Source organism: Aphis gossypii, chromosome 2, assembly GCF_020184175.1.
Source record: "Aphis gossypii isolate Hap1 chromosome 2, ASM2018417v2, whole genome shotgun sequence".
NCBI lineage: Eukaryota > Metazoa > Arthropoda > Insecta > Hemiptera > Aphididae > Aphis > Aphis gossypii.
The window spans coordinates 84,259,076-84,281,595 of record NC_065531.1 but is presented as its reverse complement, the minus strand read 5'-3'; the positions used below and the strand labels follow the sequence as shown (position 1 = coordinate 84,281,595).

Below are 22,520 nucleotides of genomic sequence, written 5' to 3'. Positions count from 1 at the left end.
AACGATTAAAAAGAATAGTTTGAACTGTGATCGTAAAAATACGAAAATGCTATATCCATTCTACCACAAGTGATTTATTTGCCTATCTCGATTGAATTAACAAGCTACGTACACCAATTTCTATTAAACAGTTAACTTAGATACACTAAAACCGAAATATAAGCACACTGATGCAACGACGTATTTGATGTTCGTTCAGTTTTTCCTGGGCAAACTCGGACAGTTAACAAAATACAATATAATAATAATAATATGTAAGTAGTCGCATATTTATGTCGTGCGCTGCAAGGTCTGAGTAAATCACTAGTCAGGAAGCCACGTCGATCACCAATTGTACAAGAAGCGAGCAGTATATTATTATTATTATAGAATATACAAATGACGGAGATCAACAATACGTATACACATATTATGCTATATATACACGACAAAGTCATCTGTACGACAATTTTACGACGTCCGTATGGATGATAATAATAATAAATATTGTGCAACAGCAGCAGTCAGCTGTACCTTGACTCAGCGGGATAGGCACCCCCAAGTCGGTGTGTCTCGTCGTCGTCGATAGAAACGGAATAATTCGTTTATTATACAAACTGCAGTATTTTATTATTACACGAGATGGTCGACCTTGAAACAGTCGGGACAGCAGCACCCTTTGACTATATTATTTAACGTGTAAAAGAAAAGGGTTGCGTCGACGTTCCGAGGTCAAAAACCGCGGGTGCACGTTCACGGTCACCACCATTCGCGCCGGCGTCACGGGGTGCATAGTGTATATGCTTGTATATTATATACGATATTATATAGGTATACGATCGGAATATATACGTTGCACATGCCGTCACGCACATACGAAAACAATATATACCTAATAAATATATATATACGGGTGCGTGTGCTTATTGTGAGAAGTATTGTAGGCCTAAACCGTATTATATTTTATGGTGTTATATATATGTACTATTATCTTGGATGGCCAGCGAAACATTACGACGGTTCTTCGGGGTCGTTGACGACGTTAACTATAGTGTCTATATTTATATATTATTATTAAGCTGGAAAAGACGCATACGCTACAGATGTCCACCCGGAATCACTTACATATACACGCGTGTCTACGTAATATACATATTATAGCCGTATGATGGTTGTGTTTCAGTGTTACAGCCGCGCGATCCCGCTGAGAATTTTACGGAACTCAAAGTGTATATTATTGTCGTGTACGGTTCTGTAGCCTGCGGGGGCTCACTGCAGTTTACCCAAAGCACTACCCGGATGATGTAAGGACCGCGATTCTTCGATCCGAAAAACGTCCATTCGTCTGCTATTGTAGGGTCCGCATGCAATTCCCGGCGGTGATCATATTATATACGCGTTCCCGCTCGGAAATGAAGTGGTTTGGCCCGGGTACTGAGTGGTCAGACTTGTAGGAAGAATTTGAATTTGTATTTTAGAGGGTCTTTTACAGCAATCATTTTTAAACAATACTATACATAATCAGCGGGTGGCTTATTTGGTAATCTTTGTTGGACCGATGGGAATCTATTGCCGGTCTTGGAATATAATGATTATTTCATATATTATAATATAATATGTATAAGGATATATTATAATAGATCTTTTTACAGGCATAAGAGCTCCAAAATTTTCTATCCAGTGAACTATAAATAAGGCCTAATTAGAAATAGGTAGGTATAGTTTAAAATTAATTGAACATCGTTTTTCAAATGTGGCGATTCCTTCATTGACTTCAAGTGTAATACGGATATTATATAATATCAAAATAATAATTAAAAGAGCTCACCACTATACAACAGTCGTCCAATTCATCAATCACAAATATAATATTTGTATGTAAATTTACAATATTTATTATATTTATTGCCAATACGGCTTAGTGTGAGTTATTTGGGAGAAATCATTTAAACGATTTTAACATATTATAATATGTATTTTATTACCAATTATTTTGTTTAAAAAACAAATCTGCTTTTTACAGTTTTATAGAGCTGTTCAAAATACATTCTAACTCACATATCATAACTTATAACCAAATCGCGCACAGATTGTCGAGACCCTCGTCAAGGAACCATGAAATTAGATCGTATGACTTGTATACAGTGGTCACAATTATATGATAGGTCAATTAGGTTCTATGGTCTTTATAGTTCATTATAATACATTTATGGGTACTAGGTAGTAATTTTACGTTACCCTAGTATGGTTTTTATTTTCATTTCGTTATTAGTGATGAGGCGGAAACAACAGAACTTCGCCAGTCGTAACAGAGAAAAACCGAGAGCGTTCAAATAATACGAGTGGTTTTATAATACAGGTGCATACCTAATACGATCGGTGGGGCTAGTCACACGTTCGAGGTACAATATTCTGGTAATAGACCTCCCAGACTTGTGGTTAACTAAAGCGACATTTTTAATACCCTCTTTTTATATTGAAAAGTGTGAAGAATTTGAGTATTCACTGAATAATATATGTCTCTACACATTCTAAACAATATAATGTATGTAATATGTATATATATATATATAATACATCATTATTATTATACCTACACCAGTAAACGTGATCATAAATATATAGAAAATATTTGTTCTCCCTATTATGTGATAAAGAATTTGAAGTATGTATATTAATTAGAAATAAAAATCATATTATTTTTTTCAACACCTTACGATCTTGCAGAGTTTAATAAAAAATAAAAATTAATATTTTTCATTTAATAACATTAAAAATTTGTAGAATTTAAATATTTTATACTACACAGTGCCAACAGTTTTCTTTGAATTTTTTTTTTTTATCAACATTAAGAGTTGTTTTTCTAGAAAATATATAAGAATATCATGTTTTATGTAACTATAATAATATTATGTATTATGTTTTAATTATTATTATTATAATTATTATTAAACGATGGTATTTGAAAAAAAATAAACGAGAAAAAATATAGAATTAAACATTCATTCAAAAACATAATTTACTCGAATGAAATTTCTCTGAAGATTATATTTGTTGATAAAGTATAGTTGCGTTAGAAAGTTTATAATATTGTTTTTCTAACATTCTTGTGATAGGTATATTTGCAAGTATTCTCAAGGCGTGGTCATAATAATATGACTCACGGTTAAACTTATCAATATGTTAGTATAATTACGAATAAATCGGTTAAGATAAAAAGAATTAATATAATTACATGACACCGAGTATTTTAAATCGTCCTACGTATTTATGACAGGTGAACGTTGGCATATGAATAGTAAAATTATGATGAGAGTAAACAAACGATGATGATCCACAGCGGGGAGTCGCGTGAATAATTGAATTTGCTTGTTTCAGAAGTTTAAGAATAGCAATGAATTCTATATTCGAGCAAAATCCTATACCTATATGTAGTATATAATTATCTTTTTGCTATATATAATGCACTAAAAATTAATAAAGAGGGGTTAATAGGTGTAAAGAACTTTTTTGAACATTCAGAAATATAAAAATACTTTTTAGTTAATCTATTTGAAATAAACAATATAGAAACTATAATTTTAACTGAACTCTATAAAGATAAGTAGTGGGATTATGGTTATTATTGTTTCTTAAAGTATCCAAGTTAAAAAAACGCGGAAAAGATAGCAAACAATTGAATAATTAAATATTTTTCCATTGATGACAATATAAATACCTACAAATTATATTGGATAGAAAATAGGTTAGACATTACATGTATCTAACTTTTGTCTGGAAATATCCAATTTGTTTCAAACAATATGTGTTGAAAAATCGGATAAAAACATTATTTATATTATTATATAATAATGGATTGTGTTAAGTATATATAATTTTGGATATTTAATCAAATGTATGTACACTATAAACATGCAATCACCTCATAAATTACCAAGTTGACTAACGAGTAGCTGTATATTAAATGTTTGCACTCTGAGTCGTTTTTATAAGGAAATAAGGAATGTCTTATTTTTATAGTTTATCAGAGCTCGTCTCATCGAATCGGTAGCCATGTAAAGTGTTAACGAGGAGAGGATAAAAAGTAATATATATATTATATAATATATATAATATAAAAACCTGATTTCAAACGTTCTCGCAAAACGCTAAGAAGAGAGTAGGTAAACAAAATTACAGTCGTTAAAATATTATATACATACAAATATAAATTTTTTTTTCGTCCCGGGCTTTTATACCATTAATTCACTGCATTTCTCTTGTAGATATAATATTTATTAGTAGCACGGATGGGAAGCCAGCAGCTCAAATCAAGCCCTTTAGTTCATTAAAAATGGCCGGCCTCCGGTAATTTGAACCGTGACCGAGTCACTTTTGTGTCTTTTCCCTGTTTACACTGTATTATAGGAAATTGTTGAGTAGGTTTTTTTTTCTATTTTTTTTCTCTTTATACCTCTTTGCTACATAGTGAAATCGTGAAGACGCCTCTATGATTACCGCGGGTCAACTACCTATTCGAGAGATGAAAAAAATAAAAATAAATACACATAAAACACCACCGAGATTTCTCACGAACGTGCGCCAGTAGCAGTCGCCGCTGAGGCCGACGACCCAAATTTCGTAATGCAGACCCTAATAACAGCGCCGGCAGCACTTTTCGGAAGTTATAAAATATACTTGCAACCGGAAGAATTATATCGCCAGCCCCACACACTCACAAACGGAATCTAAAGGAGAAAACAATATGTATATCATATATATTACCTATGGTTATTAATTTGTTACCAACCGTGTCTACAAATTAGAATACAATACGTAGGCTTTAATAATTATTTCTGTAAATTGCATAATCTTACGCAAGCCACTGTGAACAAGCCGATTAAAATATTTGTTGTCGAACTTCGCTAACACAAACACGTGAGAATATATCGACTGCGATTGTATTATATTACTGGTCTTATATAATTTAAAACAATATACAAAATGTAATAAGTACTACTTAATATATTTGCAATATGAATAGATTATGGATTATATTGTTAGAGAAAAAAATATTCCGTAATTTTTAGCGTTATTTTTTATAAACGATTTAGGCATATTATGTTTTAGAACACGTCTCGAACCATTTAAACAGATTCAAACAGTTAAAATAAGTTTGACCAGAAGTTGAGATAGAACTAACGTGCAGCCAACGTCGATGTCGAATTGTTTAAAGTATAAGACACAAGTTATCAATTTAATTGATTTTTACATAACAACTTCTAGAGCTTTAGATGGAAGTTTTTGGAACACTCGAACAGTTGAAGTGCTGTTTGTCAAATTCAATCCCGCGTGTTCGTCAAATTAGAAGTTTTCGGGCGAAATCATACGCTGCAGCAGTATCTCGTTCTTATTAATACGATGCGTTTCGAGCGTGCTACACTTTGTCTCGCCCCTTGCGATTTATAATTCTGCGAAAGCCGTCTGGATAACGTTTTCATTATATACGTATATTATACAAACGTCTGCATATTATTACGCCTCGTGCAACAAAGACGACGCGGATATCATCAATCGCTGTCCTTGTCTCATCGAACTTAAAAGGCAGAAGAATATTCAATTTTTCTATTATAATTATTATTATTATTCAATTTTCAAAACGTCAACTTTCGTATACTTGTTCGACGTTGAACGAACGTAAACCGCGCGGAAAGCGACGTTGTTTGGATTCAATTAGATCCTTCGAAATGCATCGGACCGACCGTAATGCATGCCGATCTCGCACAAAAGGGCTATCCCGGCATGTGCGCGTGTGTATAATAATATAGTTTCACGCGCTCTTTATACTTTGTGTGTAAAATATGAGCATGTGTGTGTGAACAAGCCCGTGTTTGAATAGGCGAGTGTGTGCGTGCGTGTGTATGAAATTGCTACTCACGTCACATATACCCATCGGATAACTCATATAGTTTTTGCTTTCAATTAAAACAACATTTCTGTGTCGTTTTGGCCTCGACTAAGACTTGTTACTTTTTTCTTTTTTTTGTTTCTTTTCGTTTTCTCATAATTTTATTTTATTTCTTTACACGTATATAACGTTGTATAATGTATATATATATATATATATATTAAATGTGTGCGCGCGCGCGCGCGCGTGTGTGAATAGGCCGGTTTGCGTGTGCAGAATCTTTTGCTCCTCGAGATATCTTCCGTTCCTAATGCAGACTCACACTCCATCCCGTGGCTATCTCCTTCCCATATATTCCACAATGTATCATGCACGTAATAGACTCGACACTAATATTCCAGTCACGTCCCGTTCGAAGATATTTAATAAAGCTCTGGCGCGTTTGAGTGGACTCAAAAATTATATCAGCAAAAATGATAAAATCTTAACCCTAGAGAACTCGGCCCACGCCCTGTTAAAATAAGTGATTGATTTTCTTAGACACCCGTGTCTATAAGAGAATAAATAAAATCACGTTACGTACTCTATACGTAACTTATTATTTTATTTTATTTTTTTTAGATGTACGCATTTTGTTTGTTAAACCTTCAAGTTTCTTAAATTAAAATTTAATATTAAATCGAATTTAAATTTTGAACAGTAAGTATGCAGTTTAAAGGAAAAACAGCTTTAACAATAAAAATATATTTTATGTATTTAAAAACCATTCCCGTTTACTGGTAGTGTTGTAAATAATATTGAAGTACAACAGTACGCTCTATTATTATTTTGCTATATTAAAAACTAATTTCACCGACATTGTATAATGTACATACATAGACTAGTACGTAGTTCAAAATTACCATGTTTTTGAAATATTGAATAATTCATAAGATGCATTTTAAGTAGAACGTGCTGTAATAGTGATTTTTTTATATTAGTTTGATTTTATTTTCCATCGTTAAAAAACATATTAATTTATATGTCATTAACTCATAACAAAAACTATTATCATACTATAAATATCATATGTGTGAATTTAATATTAACAAACTTTAACATATTTCACAGAAAATAGACTAATGACGAATTTATGATCAGCGCATTACAATTGATTTGTTTTTAAATGTCCATACATTTTATGTTTGTATTCGCAAAAATAATCTATCTTTTACAATTTTTTTCCAATAGATGATGTTCACTGATTTTTTTTTTATTATATGTATATCAACACCACACGCACATTAATAATATTATAAAACAATACTCATAGACGTTTATTACAAAAAAAGATTCTATAATATATAATAATAATATATTAAGCATATTTTTTAAAGATACGGTAATGTCTGTACACACAATTGCATTACTATAGTCTGATACTATAATTCAAAGTGGTAAAACATTTGTTTACAATTCCTAACATTCTTATTCCTTTGTCAAGTTTACGACTAAATAAATACAGATGCCACGGGCTCGAAGAATTCAGCATTTTATTATATGTGACTTCATTTCAATTACGAGGTCAGCTAGTTAAGGAATTTGAGTACCTAAAGGTTTTTATTTTATTTTATTTTAAGAACACTTGATCATATATTATTTATAAGTAGGTAACGTTTTTATCCGAGACATTACAAGAAGTCCATTTTAAGGGCTCCTTCGCATACTTTTCTCTCCAGACTAATCAACAAGCTATGGTTCAAAAAAAAAAAAAAAGAATAAAAAAATAAACGTAATTAAGTTGTTTGCAATAGCCAATTACAATTATTTAATAGGAGGGGAAGTTACAGTTTAAAATCAACATTAATATGTTATTATTATTTCACGCCAATTCTACAATGAGCCCACTAAATAGCAATTTGCAATGTATACTAAACATATGCAAAAACACTAAAAGCATTTGAAAAATTTAGTTTTATTTTATCTTTAAAATTAAACATAATTTAAAAACGTTCGTATAAAATAAATACAGACATTTATTTATACATCTGTGTGCTGAATTATAGAGAAACCTAAATCTACTGAAAACAACAATTTATAAATAAAATATAATATTCTAAAAGAATAACAATACATAAATTACATGATTAGAAACTTAGTCAAGAAAATTAAAAGTATATTAAGCATACAGTTTAAGAAAATAGTATAAGATATACCGCATAAGTAAAATGAAGATTGAAGATACATTATAATTTAAAAATCTGATTAAAAATACAATTTTAAATTGTTAAAGTTTTTCAACTACGACCAGTATAATCATATTTTATTCTTAAAACTTAAATTTAATATTCCAATTCTTACAAAGTTTATATTGGATTAAAATTTAAAATTCATTAAATCTAATTTTTATTCAAATGCATGGTTATATAATAATCGTGTAAATAAAATGACTATAATTTTAACTAAAGTATTATGTATACTGTAATATTGTATCCTAAAAAAATTTATTATTATTATTATTACACAAAATACAATCTCATACAGCCTGAAATCACTCGTCTAGATAGAAAAGTACCTATTACTTAAAGTATCGTAATCGATTTTTATTATAAGCCAAATAATTAGTAAAAAAGACAATTTTAAGCTTTTTTTACAAGTTATTTATTTGAATTACAATATAAATTAATGTTAAATGTGAGCTGTAGAAATTTTTCTTCTTTCAATTAAAAAACATTTATCAAAATTATTATTTTTAGCATATTTATAAAAGTTTTAGATTAAAATATTAAAAAACGAAGTTCAATACGTTTTGTAGAATATTTTCCAATATTTTACAGGGTACAATTATTATTTTTCCAGTATTATATATTTAATTTTAATATATAATAATAAATTATAATAGTAAAATATATAAACAAAGGTTAATTAATATCATAATATAAGTTTCTACGTATACATAGGTATATATTATCTATATTATTTATGCAATACTGTTAATATAATATATACTATATATTAAGTATGAATACGTAATATTATTATTACCTACCTAGTTAAATGTTTTCGTTATATATGTATACAAAACCCAACTGTCGATTCTTCGCAATTTTGATAGTATTGCATTTACACATTTCTCCATATAGAGTTGAATTTAACCGTTTTATCGTAAGTAGTGAGAGAGTTGTAACGGATTAATTAAGTGATAATTTCATAAGGAAAGTTATGATAAAGTATATACGATGGTAAAATGTACAGTAGCACTGCAGATTAATCGAATTGTTGCATATGCATTTAAAGAAGAGAAATGTGTACTTTGTATAATATCAGCAATTTCCGCAATACAAAGACGATCTTCGAAAATTATTTAATTTTTTACATTACCATGGACAATTGAATGCAGATTTACAGAGTACTGAATAATTATAGTGCAGACTGCAATAACGGATGTTGTTTATTTTTGTAACGATTCAGTTCTACTTTAAAATAAATTGATATATTAAATTAATACCTATATTTCATTATATTTGGTATTATAAATGCATATAAAGTCGTTTACTAATTAATAAATATAATTTACCAAAAGCACTGAACAACTTTACAAGTATATACCTATGAGGTGATGGCTATAGGATTTCAGAAAATCACAACATCAATATGTAATTATCAATTATCAATATGTAAATATGTATCTCAAACGATAATAAAATTGTATTGAGTGATGAAATGACGAAAAAAACATTTTTTCAACACATTTTTGGTATGAAATTTTTTTATAAAATGTAATTATTAGAATAATATGTGATCCAAGTTAATTAGGAAGTTGGTAACTAGTATATAATATTATAATGCTTAGTAATTATATGCAAATTATATCGTCAAATGAAACGATATTAAATTTTACAAGGTTTATTCAAATGAATATAATATATTTATAATTTAATAAAGCAACATGTGGTTTAATAAAAAACATTTTTATTAGTATTGAGATTAATTTTTATGATACTTAGATCGGTTTTTTAATTTGAACATAAAATCATTTTACGCAACTATAACACAAAAATTTAAATTATCAATTAACTACAGGATCATGTTATTGAATAAGTACTAAAAATATCTTAATATTTTGTATAATAGTATGCCCATTGCTTAAGTATCACTTATAAATATATATATATATATAAAAATATATCGTAAAAATAATGATTTAAAATCTAACCTTGCTTACATATAATATGTAACAATGTAACATAATGAAAATCTCCGTTACCTACTTGTATATCATTTTTGATCTATCTAAACTATCATTAGTTTTTCATATAGAAACAGCTTTTATAGGTATAAGTACATAGGTATATTATATACATATTGTATAATATTGAGGTATTGTACCAATATACGTATAGTATACATTGATTATTGGTTACACAATTTTATAATGTATATATATATATTTTACTATAGTATACAATAATACATTTTAATCAATATGGAATAAACTGTAATATTGGTATACTTATAATGGCCGTATATACACGTTCGAGGTTGTGTCGAGATTTAACTTTTAAATTATATTTTCGTCTAAAATAACGACCATGGTGGCTGCGAACTGGATTTCCAATTATAGAAGTTGATCTGATCCCAAATTTTGCCTTTTTTCAGTTCGCAGGCGCCCGTTAATTAATACGAATTACTCATTTATATTATATTATTTTTATAAACAGATATTATTATAAATGTAGGCAAGTATTATATAGGCTATATGACATATGTATAAAGCGTTAAAATGCATGTACGTATGAGTAAGGTGGTCACGAAGAAAGAAATCATCGCGTTTATATACATTTATATATTATACAGAATAATACAACAAGAATACCTTCCTCTTTATTTCTTTCTACAATAATAAATTTATTCAAATTATAATAATGTAAAATTGGAATTAATAAATTACTTAAAAACAATGCTTTCCAATTCTAGAGATTTTTTGTATTACTTTAGAGTTTAGGTGTGTTCTGTAGTAAGTCTTTCTGTATTTTAAAAGAAAATTTCTCTTTTATTATTCGATAATTTTTTGAAAATATTTATGTACCTTATTTAATTAATTAATTTCATTTTATACTATAGAAGGATTATAGAATAGTCCTTAAAAATGGTTTAACAAAATTATAAAAATAGATAGTACACTGAATATAATCAATATATTTTTTTACACTAGGAAAAATTAAACAAATCATAAATATGTTGATACCCAATCAACATAAGATTACTTAAGCTTTCAGGTCACTATAAAAAAGCGTCGATATCTATATCTCCTAATATTTAAGTATGTATGCCTACTTTAAAACTTCTAAAAACCATATTTTGAACAACGTGTTAATTACATTTGATGAAACATCCTGTACATGTAGGTACGAGCATAGTGCGTCCGAAATTAATTAGTCTCTTTCTCGTTATGTACATATTTCATGAACCAACATGATGGGCAATGTTTCTAATAGGTTAGGGCTACCTATAAGTGACGAGTAGGTAAATGCATAAGTGTAAGTGTATAAAATATATGTACAAGGGATATAATATTATCAATATAATACGCACGTTTATATACATGGATGTATATACTCGTATGTATAATTACCAGGTCCGCGATCAACATCCCCCTGGCTTTCCCCCCCGCGGGCCCTGAAGACACGCCGAAAACAGATTTATTACACGAAACGCGATCGTGTATATAATGTTACGCGGTTACATACATATATCGCAGCCTTATAATTATTATCGTCTTCTTCACTATATTATATACGAATAAACAGTGTAATCTGTTATCATTTCATAACCCTCTATATTTTTTTTACTATATATTTTTAATGTAAATATACACGGGCGGCGGCGGCGGCAGCGTCTGCCCGAGGGAACCGAATTCTCGAGACATTATATTATAAGTATATGCACGCGCTTGTTCACGAGGAGGAAAAATGAAAATATAATATTATTATATATAATATTCATAGATGGCCTAATGACTGTACTACAACGGCACAGCAGCTACTTGCGTGGACGTATAACATATTATATTATACTGTAATACTGTATATATTTATGTTTAATATACTTTTATATATTATTATAATATTCGAAGAAATGTTTGGCTAATGGTAAACGATTCGTTATGTACGTGTACCCCTCGGTAGTCGGTTTCTCAGTAATGTAAATATGACCCTCGGGCGTCCCCAGGGTACGCGTGCGCTTATATTCAATCGACGACGATGATGACGGAAGCTGCAGCACGAGAATATTCCCGCGGGATGACGAGCGGAAAACGCAGACTGCAGGAACCCTCACCGGCTCCGCAGATGATTATGACTATACCAGTGAAATATTATGTTTCCAAAGTAGAAAAAAAACAATTAATGAAACCATAATCGTTTTCGACGGAAACGAACGACCCTTACATACACATTACTGCAGTGTTCATTATATATACATATATAATAGTAAATATTAATAGCGTTGAAATTGAGCGACTACATAAAAAAAAAACAATAATGCTTCTTTAGATGTTGAAAATTAACTATCTGCAGGTTGTCATGAATAATTTTATTAATGTATTTTGCATCTATTCATGATATTATATTTTTAAAAAAGTAAATAAATAAATTCCCATTACATTGATAAAAATATTTACCTTACAAATGTTAAATTATTATTATAACTAAAAAAAATTATAATATGATTGAATTGAAAGAGAAATATAATTTTGTATTTCATGGTCAAGTCTGCAATCTCGTCGTGATATTTTGTTGAGTAAACCATAATTTATTTAATATTAGCTTATTGAGTCAGGCTAACTCATTGAGTCATAACTCATAACCCTACAAAATACCGCTTACAGAAAATAAAATAGTATAATTTTAAACATCTCATTAATGAATTTTACTAATAGTAACCAGCAGTTACACAATTAAAAAAACGTATTTAACAAATAACTTTATTGACTTTTAACATTTAAAGAAGCGTTGAAATCCAGCAAGTCCTACAAAAATTCAATTGCGAAAAGTAGGTATATATAGCACCATAATGTCACTAGCGTTAAAGTCACCGATGACGGCGAGGGGTTTGCGACGTTTGCCTATCTCTGCGACGTCAATACCGACATGCATGTAGGTATAACATTTAGGTATTATACGTAGTCGTATTTTTGTCGTAATAATAATGAGATATGTCGGATTGACTCGAATATTATAATGCAACAGCGGCGTAGTTACGTATATAATATATATACATAAATCACACGAGGACAGTCCTCACGACGATATTGTTATTGTATTATTGTACCCATCGATCACCATTAACGGGCGCGGACAAAAACTGACGTAAATCAGTATCCTAATAAATACGACGACGGCATGTAATAATTTAAAATACATAAAATAACATAAAGACGGGTGTATATAGTACAGTTACCTATACACGTTCAGATTTCGGGTTTTCAGATCAATCGGGAACGCGATACATTCATCGTATACACCCCATCGTCACCTTATACGTTGTGATGTATATATTATTATATGACATAACATATTGTTAATAATATTTATATTACCTATATAGATATACCTACAAATAATATATTTATATATATAGTATAAATACCACCGTGCATAAAAGACTGTACAACGAGTTCCGGAAATCAGTTTGTCGCGGAGTTTGTCGTGTGTAACAATACCTTACAATAATATAATATATATACAATATTATTATGTACTCAGTATATTATATATGATATGTGGGAAACCGTTACCAGCGGCGGCGAAGTTTCGGGGAGGAAGAAAATGTACCTAATGAGGTGTAACAATTACGTACATACGCGTACCCCTCGTCCGGGGCGGCACCCGAATGATTCGTATGCCTACGACCTACCCATATAATTCTATAATTATACATATTTTTATGACGGAATTGGATTTATATTTGTTTTTTTCTCTACTTCACGTTACATTCATGCGGCTTTAGAGCTCAGATATATATGAAAAAAAAACTGTAAATAAAACAAGGAGAAAACCCCCGATTTTAACGAGCGCAGCGCAATGTCCGCGGTCATGTGTGCGAAGTGTAATAACAGTACCTACCTATCTATATAATAATATAATTGTACCCCCACCGAGATAAAGCAAATTACGAATCTTTTTCCACGACGAAAATCGCAGTGTATAAGTCACGAGTTACCGATGTAGAAATATTATATATATAATGTATTATTATAACTATAATTCGTTTTATTACGATTATTATTACGCGACGTCCCGCGGGGGCAACCGTTTAAAAAAAACCTATTTCATCCGATGACGTTGATCACTATTAATTTCTGTATAGTTGTTGCTTTTTTTTCGTTTTTATTCTTTAACAATGCGGTTCGAACGTTTGAGCTTTGAGTACATATACACCACACATCAACGTATAGTACCTCTATATATAATATATATACACGTGTCTTCGGTTGCGGTTTTTTTTTTTTTTTGACGTGGTATTGCATTTGACAGCCTGTAATTTAATCGTCGTTTCACAAGCGCATCGTGTAGCCCCAAGTCATAATCGGTCGGTCCCTAATATTTGTCCGTTGCTGTTAAGAGACCGATTTTAATTTGCTTGTTTTTGAGTTTTTAATAACACTAATAAAACAGAAAAAAGAACAACAACACGTGGGAGTTCGGATTTCATTATTCAATTTTAGTGTATTATATGTGCTATTATACACTATATATATCTACTGATTTAACGTTAGTACCTACACATAATATTATATTATATTGTATATTGATGATGATGACCCCGAAGGTATATCCGCCAGTCCGGGTCTTTATAATGTAGGTACAACGCGTCACAATAAACATTAATTTCGACGACAATTTTATGGAAATCCAAGCGCAGGTTCGACGAAAAGAGCGGTCGGCGTGTGAGTTTTTGACTGTATCTTGTTTGTTGTTGGACACCGGCACGTAATTTTATGTTAGGTAGGTATATGTAATGTTTCTATAAAATCGAATGATTATAGGTAATAATCCAAGACACACGTCATCTACCCGACGATTAAGTCTCCGACATACCATAATAATAGGTACATAATAATATATGTACAAGAAAAGGCTAACTTATGGTGACAATTTTATTATTATCAGTGTTATTACGAAGGTAATTTAGTAAAAAAAAATTTACGTGTGACTCACGAAATAACGTTGCAGTTTTCTTTATGTCTTAAAATGATGCACGTATATAGGACGGTACATATTTTAGAATAGTAATCACTTTTTAGTTATTTCAGCTGAGAATGACGGTCTCAGTAAGCACATAAAAATCGACGACATTATATTATTATTATTTATTATAGTACCTATAACGTTTTATTTTAATGATCGAGAGAAAAAATACAAGATAAATATTTTTAACTTTGCTAAATCGGCTTATTTATTATATGTATAGTAAATCGATAACGGCGAAAAAAAATATAATAATTTAAATTAACTATAATATATCATATAATATACAATATATATATATATATAATAGTAAATTAATTATATTCGACTGATAATAGTTTTAATTAAATATAATACATAATATTTATATTAAAATTTGATATAAGAACAATATTATTTATTCTCTATCATAGTCGTATTTACTATGGATGTACCTAATCGATAGCTGCTTACAGTACATACCGTTCTTTTTTACAATATATATGTACTAATACAACGAATAATAATTATTTTAATAAGATAAAATTAAGTTTAAAAAAAATGAATAGTATGTCATCCATAATTGATCTCATGTGTAAACGACCTCTAATGGGCCAAGGTTAAAATGGTAAAATCTTATACATATATTTACAATTTACCCGCAATCAAAAGTGTCAATCAAAATATATGGTAAAACTCGAAGTGTAAAATAAAATAGGTACCTATTATAGTGAGTACGCGCCCGAATACTCGTATTATTAACCCGTTAAGTGAAATGCGTTAAAAATATTTTTAATTAGTCATCATCGGCAAAAGAAACTTCCTAGTTAATTGAAGACTCTTGTAATGATTCCGGATGTTTTCGTATTACAATATTTTTACTTCTTGTACACACAAAAAAAAAAACTCTCGTTTTCTAAAATTCTAAAAAGTAAGAATACATGACTATAAGAAGACTATTATATTATACCTCGATCGACGTCAACCGAGTGTGTCGTTAAAACAAACAACGTTTCGCAGCGGCAAAACCAGCTCAATTATGCGTGTACATATTATATATTTTATAAACATCCGTATTTTTTAGACTTCTCGTCAAAAAACATAAAAAAAAAAATACGTGATTGTTCTCGTTGTATAAAATAAACGACGAGAAAAAAAACGTCATCTATCCGCCCAAGACGACGACGAGGACGACCGTCACCATATTACACGTACACGTTGTATGGGTTTTAACTCAATCCATGTTTTCGAAGAAGACGCGCGCGCGTATCTTTGGTTAAGTAACTTTTTTTTTTGTTTTTCGTATGCGGCAGTGGAATAATAAAATAATACCTTCCACGCGTTCAACTTTGTATAATATATGGCCACTAGTGTAGGATTATAGGGATGTCTTCTGCCCGAGTTAGTCACATAATTCTTTTTTCTATGCGATCTAAAACGCAGCTGATTATTTCTGCTACTCAACGTTATATTTCAAACATAATAATTATAACACTATAATATTTTATGTTTATTTTTCAATCGAATACTTATCTAATTAATACATTCTTATAAAGCTATATTTTGTTTTCAAAACTAACCGTTTCTCTACCTATAGGTACCTGCTCTCTACGGTCATCGATCATTATAATATTTGTTGTCCATAAAACAATAATTTGTTAGGTCTAATTTGTTTTGCAGGCCTTAGGCACAGCTCCCATATATTATAAGCGGTAACACGGACCTGGAGGTGGTCATTACCATGCACTTGTAGTTTGTACTCATACATTATACACAGCCTGCAACGCTGCAGCATAGATATATCATACTATATGTTATGTTCATTTACACGCACGCTGTATAATATGTAATATAATAACATTAGGTCGGAAGACTTAGCTGCAACTCGGTGCGCGACAGGAATGCACTGAACACTCGCGACGACGTCGTCGCCGTCTTCGGCGACGGCATCGGAATTACAGATTCGATCGGCGAGATCGGAACAATTATTGTGCGTAGAGCATATTATAGTCATGTGATGAAAGAATAGGAAGGGGACAGGGGAAAACCGATCAAATACGATCTGCTGCAGAAACCATATTATTATTATTACTATTGTTACGTGCGTATACATACCTATAGGTAGTGGCGATATGATGGTGGGGTAGAAAAGAAGTCTTCTCTATTCGATTAAAAACAACAAACGGCTGACCGTCGGCGGTGACGTCGGGAAGAATGAAAAATAAATAAAAGAAAAAAGGACACAGAAGTCTGCCGCAGTCCGCCGCCCTCGTTGCGATATAGTAATTGTCACCGGACAAGAAAACCAAGACAGCAACGTGTCGAGAGGGGGGGCAATTCACGATACACTTACGCGTATATGTTACTATTATTATTACTATTATCAACTTGCTGTGCCTGTGTGCGTAATTTACAAGTGATAAAAAGTAACAGATGCGACTCACTTGATGATGGTCGACGACTGCCATCGCGTTATGTCCGAACGGATATTAAACTTGACGGATAAAACACTTGGTGCGTATAACACGACTTAGACGGAGAAAAACATGAACAAATATAAAATGTAGTGTTTATCGGTTTTAGTGCTGCAGTTATCATGGTCGAATTGGCGTCGGCTTAACTCGCTTTGTAAGGTTAGGTTAATTTGACTAAGATGAGCAGTCTATAATATCTATATCGGATTAGATACAGCGCGCATTGAATAGTTTTTACCTTAAAAGAAAGCTAACAATATGAGGACATTGCTTTTTAAATACATAGATTATAGAAGAGTCTCCTTACTGTTTCTAATTTTGATTATTCATTAGATTACATACTAACTACTTATGTTATTTCCTGTAACCGAGAGCTTAAGTACTGCCAATCAAAATATGTATGATTTTCGTCATCCAAAACAAAATTCATGCGTATTAACAAATCTATGGAAATTTAAAAACGAAGCTTTAATCACTCTTCGAGTTTCAAGTAATAAATTAGTAAATTTTGGTGACAATTAGTTCAGTAAAGTAATTTATAAGGCATATCTAAGTACATAATACATCTTTATTTATAAAGACGATAAATATAATTGAGTATTGAACGCACACATAATTTTCTGGCCGGTGAGGTCTGTGCAGCAACATCGCCACGACGATCACGTATTGCCTATTTTATTGAATAGTTTTCGTTTTATAACGGCCTATAGCTGAACGACGTGATACTGTGGTAGTATAACCAAGGTGTTTTGATTTTAGTTGTCTGTTGCACTACTATGTGACGAATAACTTGAGCTTATTTTTTATTTTATATAACAGGTGACGTGTCACTGGCGATTTTTAAGGGGCTTAGTATAGGCAATTTAAAAGAATATTTTAAGAAAGAATTTATAGAATAATAATATATTATTATTATTTAAGCATTTTTATGAAGACCGAGAATCCTATAGACTTAAGCCAATATTGGTACCAAATTTTGTGCACATACTGTTTGGAGACTTGGAGAGTGTTCAAATAGCTTTGTCGTTCAACACCTATAGGTTGCTATAGAGTGACTTCCACATGAATTTCGAACTAATGAACATTTTTTTGTTTAAAAAATACTCATTTTTATCAAAGTATAAGATATTGCCCTTAGATAATTGAGGAAAGTTTAAAGAGTATTTTGAACTACGTTGAAAAATATATCAAATGTCGTATACAATCTACCATAGCCCATTCGGTCCAATTTGTTAATAAAGCAAGATAGGTACACTTATATAGTGTCGTATTTTATATTTGCTCATTTTTTTTCTTGCAGGAGAATTAGGATTATACAATTGGTATACTTTTATAATTTTTAATATTCAAAGCAAAACACTACCAGTGTTAATAATTATTTACGAAAATTAAAATTAAGTATATAGATAATTCGTTAAAACATTCGTATGCTTAGTCCAAAATATAATATCGATTCTAATATAAAAGCTGAACTACTAGCAATAGTATGTATTTAAAAGTATAAGTCACAAAATAAAAATATAAAAATAACTAAAAATTATAAAGTTACCAGTATCATAATATGTCATACACAATGCCTCGTTCTATTCAAAATCTAAAAGATTCAAAGACCTTTTTTTGTATAGGAGTAGTATAGGTTAGGTTAGGTTAGGTATATTATAGGTACCCTACACATTACTACTCCGCAGACGAATATGTTATATTATTACATAATTTGTATATAAAAAAAGATCCATTTTTATTATCACAACAAATTTTGGACCAATACAACAGCCCACTATACAGTACGTATTACTGCAGTCGATAAGTTTCAAAATCTGATGGAATTTACGCAGCCAAATAATATTTTTTGTTGTGTCTATATTATTATATAGTGGCACGCAAAACTATTTTCCAACGCGTCCAATTCGGATGAACATATTATTACTATTATATTGTTTACGCATTCACGCACTCTCAAACATTTCGAAACCTAATTAGCATAAAATATTAAACGTATACAATGAACGTATTACACCGTATCATCGTAATAATATTATAATATCATAGGTGTTATACATGTATAGGTACCTATATACTGAACACGAAAAAAAGGAACGAAGACACCGGTATTTAAAAATACACAATAAATATGCGTACGCGAGTATATAAATATACGGCTTTCTAGTTGGCGCGAGATTGATCTCTGCTGCAGAGACATACTTCATCGTATCATATACCGTGACTATGTATATAAGATGTTATTATTATATGCTAATGTTAGTGTATGTGAAATTGTTTCAGTGGCGAAAACGCGCATCGCGTCGCACGATCATTGTTATTATTATAATTTCGAAGACGATTTGCATAATTAATCGTGGAAAAAAATACGGCCGATCTCATACTTTTTATTATTATATTATGCACGCTATATGTATATAATATGATGCGAGATATGTTATCTCGGCTAATAAATAATATTCAATCACGTAGGTGAGTATAAACAAGTAGGTAGGTATATTAAAATATACACATACAAACGAACACGGATAAGCACAATGGGATTCGAATAGACCTACAAGCGCTATTTAGATACGTGTCAAAAGTTACACGCCTGAATAACTTTTAACACGCTGCAGGAAAACGCATCAATCTACACATCACTATTACAACACACCACTGCACGCACGCATAGACATAACATACAATAATTAACGGAAGACAATAAATTATCGACTCTAAAATTTTCCCGATAACTATAATAATATTGCCTAACCACTGAATAACTTTTTGACCTCATCAAAAATTTAATTTAATTGAGAAACCACGGTACATGTATAATATACCTAAACTTGTAAAACTAAAATTTTGTGAAGTGTTAACTATTAAAATCTATTTTATAGTTATAAAAGTACTACATTGTGATAAAATAATATTTTAAACTGTTATTATATTTTATCCAGTACTTTGACGCTGTTTAATTTAATATGCGTAAAAATAGACACTCTAATATGGTAATAATATAGTAGTGCACTATATATATTGCTCAGCAGTATATTTGGGTTATCGTTTGAAAGCAATATAAACAGTCGACCGACCTAACTATGATGATTTAAATAATTTTTATCGCACGCGTGACGTAAGTCTTCAAAATCAAAACTCGTCGATGATTTTAAGTTATAGAATATTGCTGGCCAGTTGTATGTTATCGATATGTCTTTTAAATTGATTTAAATTTCGAAACCTTCAAGTTGAATTTATCTTTACAAGCATATTATTATAAGACTGATGCATGGTATCTATATGAAAAAAAAACGGGGAAAAAGAAAAAAAGAATAATAAATATTAAACCGATTCGTTGAACCATACTATAATAAAATAATATTAAAAGCACAACAGTTGTCGGTTTGCACAATAATTTGTATAGCAGAGAAAAAAATACTTCGACTTTAAAGGTTTATAATAATATGGTATTTGAGCTGTATAATCGTAACAATAGACTTCGATGTATATTAATATTAATAATATGCGTTGGTATAATATTATTTCAAACGTGTTATTTATTGGTGCGAACGTCTCTCGACGGCTGTTATGGAAAATAATAATAATAATATCGCGGCATGCAAGCACGCGTATAATATGGGTGCGAAATAAACGCGTTGCAGCAGTGTCGACATTGAATCGTCTTCCATTCACAAGGTGACCATCGGTAATATTTCATAAATACGAAATAAAAAAAAATAAAAAACAATCGGGCGGTAGTGGACATTCTTATGGGAAGGTGTACAACAGTGCAGTGCCGTGTCTTGGGGCGGTATTGCTTCCACTATAGTTTTTTCTCAGACCACGCGACACAATAAACACATACACGCGTATAACGCGTATACAAACGCGCGCACACACACAGGTGATGATACATTATTGTACTTTTGTATAATTTCACATCAATCGAAAACAATTTTTTCAATAGTAAAAAAGTTTTGAAGAGATAAATATTAGATTACTAATAGGCTTCGGGAAATAAATACGAGCGAGTGTTCGAATATTATAAAAAAATTATTTTGGCGTATGATATTATGATGTACTTCAATCGTTCCTATATGTTCGCAGGGCACAATAGGTCAGTGTTTATTGAGCGGTTCCGAGAGCGTTAATAAAATATAATATGAAAATAATCAAATAAGGTTTTTATTACTTATGGTGCACATAAAATATTATTGTGCTATTATCTAAGGACGTTAAAGATTGTTGATTTATGTGCATACAGGTATACTTGTATGATATAATTAAATGGTATTAATGACTATTTGAAATTTAAATTCATGGCCAACGATTTGTATTTAAGAAATCAAATGATTTTCTGTATACATTAAAAGCGAGTTTTTTGTACACCTTTATATTACAGTTTAATACATATTATTACGTTATATTATTATAAACACGTACGCACTACTCTCGGGCGTGCGAATAGTAATGATAATAAATTATACGTACATTTTTATTCGAATATCAACTGCTGCAGTTATATTATTATGTACGAGATACAAACACAAGCGAAATGGCACCATTCGGGTTTGGTAAAGTATTTTATTTTTAAACATTCGCATTGTGCGGAAGCGTAGTTAGTACAAAAAAAAGAAGGGGAGAAAATAATAAAACAAATAAAACATTTAAAACAATAAATATCATTAAATCGGATGGGCCGAATACGTTTCCGTGTAATCCACATTGTTATATAGGTATACATGTATACTGTATATACTATATATAATATATATATATATATTATATTGTATACGTTTTGATCCTAGATAGAACAACAGTATACGAATACAAATAAAAAGGGAATATTTTTTTGTTGTTGAATCTGTTGCGTCATAAACAATGAGTGCTTATGTCTTATACAAAAAAAAGGTAATACGCGCGATCTACTCGATACATTATTATTATTCCATAATATAGAATAAAATATGCGTATAAATGCAGAAGCAT

At 30.5% G+C, this 22,520-nt stretch overlaps 1 protein-coding gene across 2 annotated transcripts in view; it reads right to left on the bottom strand.

Annotated features, from left to right (window-relative positions):
- LOC114126851 (lysine-specific histone demethylase 1A) overlaps positions 1 to 22,520 on the bottom strand; it is a 378,425-nt gene that overhangs the window by 75,406 nt on the left and 280,499 nt on the right. The gene's annotated exons all lie outside the window — the stretch shown is intronic.